Genomic DNA, 10710 nt, shown 5'->3' with positions numbered 1-10710 from the left:
ACGTATGTATCTCTATGTCAGGTTCCACCCTGGCGTACGGCCATTTCCTTGTGGTCATGCCAGGATACTGCAGGTAATCTGAGATCCAAGAGTGATGAATTTTCAGAAATCCAAGACAAACAATTTGACGTCTTCCTTTGCCATATGTATGCATATCTGCAAATGAGCCGCTTGAAATCCGCCTTTTTGAATCAAATCAAATAATTTTAAGGACTCGGGTGCAGGGGGGTCAAATATACCACAGTCTGGAGTGACACTATCATCGATATGATTTGATAGTGATATATATAGAGAGAGATATAGAGAGAGAGTGATATAGAGAGATAGATATAGAAAGAGTGATAGAGAGAGTGATATAGAGAGAGAGATATATAGAAAGAGTGATAGAGAGATATAGAGTGATAGAGAGATATAGAGAGTGATATAGAGAGAGAGATACAGTGGGTCCCAGTTAAGAATTGACACTTCATTCACAATCAAGGTGATTCACGCAGCTGGGTGAAATGTAAGTACAACTGCAGCCGCAGGGGGCAGCATAGTCTGCTGGTGGATTTCACGGTCCGAACCGGACGGGCGTGATTTGACAGCAAGGGCTGTGATTGGCCGAGTTTTCAGCGTTTCTCTGTGTTTTTTAGCAGCCCCTGCAACATGCTAGTCCACTGTAGCCTAAGCTTTGTACATAATGTTTAACATAGTTTGGATTCAGTGGCAAGATTTCTTGATTGTACAGTGCCTGTCTCTCAGTAATGTTTTAAAATGAGCTTCGTCAGCTGGCAGTAGGCTACTTAGTCGGTAGTCATGAGAAGTTCGCTTGCTAACAGAACGTAAATATGCTGCCCAGAAACCTTGTGAATAGTTCTGATTTTTTTACTACTAACGAGGTTGAAATATAGCCTTGGCCTACAGCATCTCCTTAACAGTAATGTTAACAAAATGACAGCATTCATATGACAAAGGAAAACGAATTGGCCACTCAAGACTGTACCACAGCAACCAGTGTAGGCTACATTCCTACCCAATAGGCTACTTTCGGAAACAAATAGCGTTGTCTGACGGTCGAAAGTGGGTTAATGCACGTGATATCCAGAACAGGTCTGCAACTTTCAGGCAGTTCTGAGTTCGAATCTAGGCAGGAGCAGAGCCATATAAAGGCCTAGGCCTATTGTTATCATTTTTTGCAAGGTGTTGCTCTGGCAATACTTGTTTATAAGACGTTTGGTGATTAATTGATAGTTGTTTTGGGACACGTTAAACGTTCTTTATAATGGCGCATCCGGGGAGTAAAGCGACTGTTCACGCTGTTACAACTGTAGGGTACAATGATTGCAATACAAAAAATATGCGTGTTAGTTTAGTTAGTTTTGTGATGTTTTGCACTTTTTGCCTCATGTGTTTTCAGGTTTGAGGGCTTTTTGGCAAGATTGACCCTTGGTTGGAGCTCTGCATATGTTATTTCTCCGTATGGAAAATAAAGTCAATTTTCGACACCGCCTGTTATTAGTTCAATAAGAAGTGTTCCTTGTTAAAACATGTGACTAGTGAAACTCAAATGATTTTAGAAATATTTAGCCAAAGCCAAAAAGTGTTAGAGAGAAGGAAAGACTCGGTGCAGCTCCAGATGTCTTCTTAATTTTCTTTATTCTTTAGTAAAAGGTGCAGAACATTATTAAACTTTAAAGACAGAATACGCACGCAGGGCACAACTAGGCTACTTGTTGTTTTTTTTTTTATTCGCTATCTATATATGGTTATCAGCACACAATGTTGGGCTAATTCACTAGTTATGGATATCACAAGTTTAAACAACGAAAACAGAAAGGATGGAGACAGCAAAGCCAGAGGAGTTATTCCAGATGGGCAAGAACAAGGTAGGCAATTGGTGTGTTTGTCAGAACGTTAGATTACAGCAGTTTAAAGCCAGACGTCACGGTATCGCTAGAACAAAACTAAAGGTAACTTTAGCTATAGGGCTGTATCAATTTGTCCAAATGAATAGGTCATCGTGAGACGTTGTTGTTGTATTATTGCATGTGGATATTGTTATGCTATGTAGGCTACTTTTTGCAATGCACGGACCTAAAACCGGGAAACGGACAAATATTGTACACGCGATGAATTTGTTTTCTTGGGGTGGGGGGGGTGGGTGTCGCATACCATAGCTCTCTCTCTCTCACACACACACACACACACACACACAGTACCTTTCTTAGCCACAGTTAATTTAAGTGGTGATATGTGTTATGGACATTGTTATGCACATTATTGACTGCAGTTTATTCTCATCAATGTCAGTCCATGAATGCATATTGATCAGTTGTTAACTAATACTGTAGGCCTAGAAGTTGCATTTGAAAATGTTACTGTTGTAGACTTTTTGTTTTTTATTTCAGCCACACTGTTTTAAAGTGGTTAGGACCATTACACACCAATTTTGAATAAGCCATAGCCTACTGCAATACCGATTTCATGGTTGCACCATGCACATGTTCGCCGATTATGTGGCCCTCAGTAACCTATAAATTCAATGATGTGGCCCCTATGAAAATGAGTTTGACACCCCTGCTCTAAAATATCTGTCCTGGCCTGGTTGCACCGGATTGTGGCCAAACGACAGAAGCGCGGAGAACCCTCCTTTGTCTAAAGTGTTACTTTGTGCCCCGCGCTCCCCCACTGCTTGTGAAAGAAGAAGAAAGAAGAAATTATCAAATTGTCAGTAATATGTTCACACGATATGTTGTGACGGGTAGACTAACCGGGTAGGCCTATCCCTCCTTATCCAGTTGTGCCACTTGTGCCCACACCACCATGCTTACCCATTTAGAGGTGAATTCTTTGCCAGCTTTTAATTATCAAAAGTGATTGCCAAATTGAACGCTTTAATGACATTACGAAATAGCCTAGGCTAATTACCACCATATTAGTTCTGATAGCCTACCAAATAAAGTAAACTTCATAAATAGGCCTGCACCCATTGCGAACATATCTTATTATTAGTCTTAAAATGTCCATAACATAAAATCATCGTTGAGCCACAACATCATCAACATACTGTACCATAGTTTGACTTGTACTGCGCTGATTTCTAAAGACTGCTGCACAGTGGCGGCGACTAGAGTCTTGAGAGCTCAAACAACGCTAAGAGAGAGCTTACGAATGGTCCAGACCAACCTTACGAAAGTGTGACTTACACAAGAACTACTTAGCGATAAGAACTTTTTGGGGAACCGGCCCCAGATTTTTTCACACAAAATAGAGGAGTGAGGCAGGGCTGCAGTCTGAGTCCAACTTTATTCAATATTTACATCAACAAATTAGCGGTGCAGTTGGAACAGTCTACAGCCCCTGGACTCAGACTCCAAGAAACGGAGGTCAAATCCCTGCTTTTTTTGCCGATGACTTGGTTCTTCTATCGCTGGCCACAACAGGGACTGCAACAGCTCCTAGATCTGCTAGAGCAGTACTGTCAGTCATGGGAAGCTGACAGTAAATCCAACTAACACCAAAAGCAGGATCTTCAAAAAAAGCCCAGGTGTCAGGAACACAGATACAGGTTCAGCCTAGGTAGCACCGGCCCTAGAGCACACAATGCAGTACCCTTACCTTGGTCTAGTAATTACTGCATCAGGAAGTTTCAACATGGCAGTGAATGCACTAAAGAAAAGCCCGAAGGGCATTCTATGCAATAAAGAGAAAATTTCACAAAATAAACATCCCAATTACAATCTGGTGCAAAATATTTGACAGCATAATCCTGCCCATTGCGCTTATATGGAAGTGAGGTTTGGGTCCACTCAGCATGCAATTTACTACATGAAATGGGACGAAAGATCCAACCTAAGCCCTACATGCAGTAGGTATTGTAACGACATACTTGATTCGAACCCAAATCGTGATATTATTCATATCCACAATACTGTGTCGTGGTGAAAAAGGCAGAATCGCGACACACCCTTTCTAGTGTTTCACGCACTGCTTTGCAGCTTACTGCCGCAAAAAGCAACCCACATCTCCGCTTTACTTATCGGTAGTCTACGTTGTCCTAAAACAAATAAATAAATAATACTTTCATATACCTCTCCTTGCTTTTCATTGTAGACTATGTGTCTAACTTTACCAAACAGTATAGAGGTAAACCCCCTCCTTGCCCCACTCCCCCTCCTCCTCCCCTCCCTCCCTCCTCCCTCCTCCCCTGCCCCGCCCCCTCCTCCCTCCTCTCCTCCCCTCCCTTGCCCAGCTCTCCTCTCCTCCTCCTCCCTCCTCCTTGCCCCTTTGCCCTCCCCTCCCTCCCTCCCTCCCTCCTCCTCCTTGCCCCGGCCTCCCTCCTGTCCCTCTCCCCTCCTCCCCTCTCCCTCCCTCCTCCCTCCCTCCCTCTCTCCTCCTCCCTCCCTCCCTTTGCCCCCGGGCCCCCTCCTCCCTCCCTCCCTCCCTCCCCCTCCCTCCTTGCCAGCCCCACCCTCCTCCCTCCCTCCCTCCTCCTTGGGTTCCGCCTCCCCTCCTCCTCCCTCCTCCCTCCCTCCCTTCTTGCCCCGGGCCCCCTCCTCCTCCTCCCTCCCTCTCCCTCCTCCCCTCCTCTCCTTGCCCCACTCCCTCCCCTCCTCCCCTCCTTGCCCCGCTCCCTCTCCTCCCCCCCTCCCCTTGCCCCACTCCCTCCCTCCCCCTCCCTCCTCCTCCCTCCTCCTCTCCTCCTTGCCCCCGCCCTCTCCTCCTCCTCTCCTTGCCCCGCCTCCCTCCTCCCTCCTCCTCTCCTGCCCCGCCCTCCTCCTCCTCCTCTCCTCCTCTCCTCTCCTCCCTCCTCCTCCTCCTCCTCCTTGCCCCCGCCCTCTCCTTGCCCCACTCCTCCTCCTCCCTCCTCTCCTTGCCCCGCCCCTCCTCTCTCCTTGCCCCGGCCCTCCTCCTCCTCCTCTCTCCTCTCCTCCTCCCTCCTCCCTCCTCTCCTCCTCCTTGCCCCGCCCCTCCTCCCTCCTCCTCCTCCCTCTCCTCCCTCCTCCTCCTCCCTCCTCTCCTCCTCTCCTGCCCCGCCTCCTCCTCCTCCCTCTCCTCCTCCTCCTCCCTCCTCTCCTCCTCTCCTCTCTCCTCTCCTCTCCTCCTCCTCTCTCCTCCTCCTCTCTCTCTCCTCCTCCTCCTCCTCTCCTCTCCTCCTCTCCTCTCTCCTCCTCTCTCTCTCTCTCTCCTCTCCTCCCTCTCCTCTCCTCCTCTCTCCTCCCTCCTCCTCCTCTCTCCTGCCCTGGCCCCTCCTCCCTCCTGCCCCACCCTCCTCCCTCCTCCCTCCTCCTCCTCTCCCTCCTCTCCTCTCCTTGCCCCGCTCCCTCTCCTCCCTCCTCCTCCTCCTCTCCTCCTCCTCCTCTCCTTGCCCCGCTCCCTCTCCTCCTCTCCTCTCCTCCCTCCTCCCTCCTCTCTCTCTCTCCCCTCCTCTCCTCTCCTCCTCTCCTTGCCCCGCTCCCTCTCTCTCTCCTCTCCTCCTCTCCTCTCCTCCTCCCTCCTCTCTCTCTCTCCTCCTCCCTCCTCTCCTCTCCTCTCCTCCTCCTCCTCTCCTCTCTCCTCTCTCCCTCCTCCTCTCTCTCTCTCTCTCCTCCTCCTCCTCTCCTCCTCCTCTCCTCCCTCCTCCTCTCCTTGCCCCGCCCCCTCTCCTCCTCCTCTCCTCCTCTCCTTGCCCCGCTCCCTCCTCCCTCCTCTCCTCTCCCCTCCTCTCCTCCTCCTCTCCTTGCCCCGCTCCCTCCTCCCTCCCTCCTCTCTCTCCCCTCTCCCTCCCTCCTCCTCCCTCCTCTCCTTGCCCCGCTCCCTCTCCTCCCCTCCTCCCTCTCCTTTTGCCCCCCTGGGCCCCCTCCCTCCCCTCCCTCTCCCTCCTCTCCCTCCCTCCCTCCTTTGCCCCGCCCCTCCCTCCTCCCTCTCTCCCCTCTCCTCCTCCTCCCCCTCCCTCTCCCTCTCTCCCCTCCCTCTCCCCTCCTCCCTCCTCTCCCTCCTCCCTCCTCCTCTCACTTGCCCGCTCCCTCTCCACTCTCTCTCCCCGGCTCAATGTACACGCCACTTAAATAAAACATTCTACACCCGTGGGCAAGGACGATAGAAGACGCACTAGCTAAATTACTATTACATCCGCTTAGCATCATTAGCTATCATTGCTGCACAACTCTTGCATTGAAGTTGACTGATCATCTCAATACCAATGTTTCCCAAATGTGCCTGTCCCAAGGAGAACAAGTATTATCTTGAAACTTAAACACACATGGGGAAACTGAACAGTCCAATCAGTAGACTATGATAGGCTAAGCTAGCCAACTATGCTACTTTGTTTACAACATTTCCAGGCTTAAACCAGACAGCTGAATTAAAGAGGTAGAGTTGTAATAAAAAATAGTAGGCCTAGGCTATAGGCTAATCTGCATAAAGTTTAAGTATACATACTTTTTTGATCCTGTGAGGGAAATTTGGTCTCTGCATTTAACCCAATCGGTGAATTAGTGAAACACAAACAGCACACAGTAAGGTGAAGCACACACTAATCCCGGCGCAGTGAGCTGCCTGCTTCAACGGCGGCGCTCGGGGAGCAGTGAGGGGTTAGGTGCCTTGCTCAAGAGCACTTCAGCCGCGTCCCACTGGTCGGGGCTCGAACCGGCAACCCTCCGGTTACAAGTCTGATCCAGCTGGTACTGAAGTTAACTAACTCAATAACAACATGTAATAATCAAGCTCAGTCCAGCGCTGCTTCCCAAACATCAATTAGAGTCAACAAAATAATGAATCAAGCAAAAGAAGATTATTTAGACCATTGGACAAACCAAACTACCAACCAAAGTAGAATGAATTCCTATCTGATCCTAAAAAGAGAATATGAATTGGCAGAGTATCTCAGCTCTGTCAGAGATACGAAGCAGAGGCATATCCTGACCAAGTACAGGCTCAGTGACCACAATCTAGCAATAGAAACAGGCAGACACAGAAACACCTGGCTGCCAAGAGAACAAAGATTATGTGGTCACTGTCAGGCAGAGGAGGCTGAGACAGAGGAGCACTTTCTTCTTCACTGCACCCATTTACGAGGCTCAATGGATCTCCCACACTTCATTGGTAGACTTCCGAGGGGCCCTGACATTTAAAGCGAGACATTGAGAACTTTGAAAAAGCACTGGTAGTTTACTTACAAGGCGCATTTATACAGACAATATCTTCACAAAGTTTAAGCGTTTGCAGCCATCTTGAATTTAGTCACGATAAATTCGAAAAGCAAAGTAAGAATGAACAGGTATGATAAGGGATACATTGAGCCTCGTAAATGGGTGTAAACAGTGATTTATTTGCATGGTTAGGCCCGATCGAGCAAGCACCACTATTGAAAAAAGCTGTTGGCAGCACATAACTAGCCAGATTTTGGAGTGCAGGGACAAGCCGAGATGGGTTATGAGACATGTTTCGATTATCATGTTTCAATACATTTTAGGTCAATATCACACCGGAATTCTCCTTTAAGAGTTTATTTCAGCAATGCATTTTGCAAAACCATAATACATGGACATGTTACCATGCCAGCTAACCTAACTGTGCATGTGGAACATGCATTCAACTATTCACATACTTTACTTTACTTTAAGCACCATTTCATTGCCATCATTTTTGCAGCTTTTTCAAATCATGCACGAGTCCACCCAACACACCATTACAATGACGGATTCATAACCAGTAGTACCATTCAATCATTTTAAGGTGTGTTTTGAGGGACTGAGGGGTTCGATTCCCCCTGAGACGCCATATTTGTCTGTGTAGAGTTAAGTGCTGCCTTTCTAAGGAACTTTTCACAAGAGGAGTAGACAAATGAAAGTACCAAAATAGTTTACCCAGAACATATAGCCGGCATTTATTAAACATCAAATATCAAACAGTATGACCTTGTTTCTCTTTTCTGTCCTTTTAGTTGTGAAAATCAGTATTTCTCTTAGTTTTCAACCTTTTCACACAAGTTGAGAAAAATATAAAGTAAAATGACCTTAGAGCTTTGATAAAAAATAACCCCAAAATAATAAACCAAAGTCCATCTACCCGGGTAGTATATTTTAAGAAAAAGAAGTTTAGGCTACTGTGAATAACTTTGGACATAACATCTGTTGTGCTCTAGCTAGAAAGGTCATCTTGGACTTAAATTGAAGCTCATGAACTTAGGTAGTTTTCTATTTACATTGAGGGACTAATGCATATCATGACAGAGTTGAAAATTATCAAATTTGATGACAATTTGTCAGGCGGAAAAGCATTTTTTGGGCTTTTTGGGTATGTTGAACATGATATTTGACAGAAAAAAATCACCAAGCCCTGAACCATTTTTCAGGTTGGTTCCCCTATGTGACAGGGTGACCCATGTACATTTACAGGGTTCTAGGAGCATTGTTGCAGTTGCAGTACCTTCATATTTACAGCTTTATCATTTCGCCTGCAGATTTTCCTTAACCCTTTCGTGCCCGTGCCGAACATTCCATTTTTGGTGCTGGATGACCTCCTTACACAAAAAACCTTATTTCTTGAGTATAATACATACCATCAATGGGATATACATACCATTGTAATCAGAAGGGTCAGTTCTATCAAATGATGTAAAATACATATGGTAATGTTGATATAGTAATGAACAGTCTTTGAAAATCCTCTCCAAAAATGTATACCGAAATTCGTTAAAATTGAATTTCATTCGCATAAAAATGAATTTTCATTATATTTCTATACGAGATAGAGAAAAATATAGAGTGTATGACATGTTCAGCAAGTTGTGGGCTATTTAACAAAAAAAGACTGAATTGGAATATCATTAACCTTTCAAAAGTTATGATAAATTAAGTGATAAGTGTAAAAAAATGCAGGAAAGCGGGATTTAGAATGTTGACAGAATTCACATTCTCTTTCTCACCAAAACAAAAAGTATGCATAAAACTAATAATGAAGTCAGACACAATGGTTTAGATTTATTTGGTCCATAAGAATAAACCATTTATTTGTATATAAGCAAATGCTACAGTCAACAATAATGATATATAAAAGAAAAACATGTACCTTACCAGTAATACAGGAAGTAAGTATACTGTATATTTATTGAAGATCAATTCTGAATAGAAACATAGAATACATTTGATTCAACAGATACAACTTCCTTATATAAATTAGTGTAATATGAAAATGATATACATCTATAAAATGTATTATTTATGACAAGCTAGGAATGCAATCATTTGGTCAATGCTCCCTGATCCCTTCAGAGACTTGGTTCCCCAGTAGCAATGGATATTAGGGAGGGAAGTGAAGTCCCATGTCCCATCAATCCCAGAAAACTGTGAAACTCTTCTGGGGTCTCTTCGTCCCATGCCCCTGCACTGTGTGTTTGCATATGACGGCCTACTAAGCACAACCTCCCACCCGTTCCGGTTGGTAAAACCACATATGCCTGGGACAACAACATAAAAATCAACATAACAAGTCTATTTCAGTGTTTTAGTGGCAGTCTACACCACCCTATGCACGCCACCTAAATCTATACCTTCTTCCTCCATCCTCACATGGTCTTCAACATTGTGAGCGCAAGCTCATCAGCAGTCAGCTACCTCTTCAGGCCTGCAAGGAGGTCTGTGTAGGTCTTGTCATCCTCCATCTGAAACAACAGTAAAATCATACAAATGTAATACATTTATTAATTTAAAAAATAAAATCACAAAACTACAGATGTGTGCGTGTGTGCATACATAGGTAGCCTAAACTATTGAAGCATTTTGAGTAACTCAAAAATATTTAGAAGTATGAAAAGTCATTTTATTACACATGGGTTTAGCTACCCTAAATCTGATTGCCTGGCTGGCATTAAGATAAAGACAGATTACATTTCACCTAGTAACTAACTGCTTAAATGCAATAATGACATTTCTGACATAATATGTGTGACATAATATGTGTGACATAATATGTGAAATAATATTTCACATCATGTTTTCTATAAAACTACATATTGAGAAGAGTAGAATATCAAGTCATGCCATCTTAGAAAATGTTGAGACAAGCACGTCTGATGTTTGTCATTTAGGTAAAACAGTTCACTACAAACTGCCTAGCGAGGTAACAACCCGATGAGAGGCAATACGTTAATTAGCACTACATTTCTGACAGAATCTGTGATTTCACATCTTGTTTTCTACAACTACATATTGAGAGGAGTAAAATATCGCTCAACTTATTTCATGTAAGAGAACATAACTTAGAAGCGAGCAGCCCATTGATTTATTCAGCTTTGGTATGCTATACTGACTTGCCAATATAATGCTTACCTAACAAGCAAATTGGTACTAGAAAACAAACTTACTTACAGGTATATACTAACAGGTTTTTAAATGAAATTGTCAAATGAAAATAACTGACATCAAAAGCAAACGAGAATACTGCAAGCAGTTCAGAGTAATGCAGCTAGCTAAAGTTACATGACGATGCACTTAGCCCCCGCTATGCCATAATGTTGACGCTGATGAGAAAGCATATTACTGTCAAATAACATGATTTTATGACTACAAATTAAGATTAACCATAACTAGAAACGATGTAAAATATATATTACCTCAGTTTATCCAGCTGTGTGGTTTCCAGTCGAGGTAAACTCCAACGAAGTGCAGGTGGCATCTGGCGGTCCATGTTAAAATGTACGACTGAAGTGAAAAGTTTTTTTCAAGTATCCAAAACATTTCGCGCCAT

Source organism: Alosa alosa, chromosome 24 (assembly GCF_017589495.1).
Source record: "Alosa alosa isolate M-15738 ecotype Scorff River chromosome 24, AALO_Geno_1.1, whole genome shotgun sequence".
NCBI classification, from domain to species: Eukaryota; Metazoa; Chordata; class Actinopteri; order Clupeiformes; family Clupeidae; genus Alosa; species Alosa alosa.
This window is presented reverse-complemented; position numbering follows the sequence as displayed.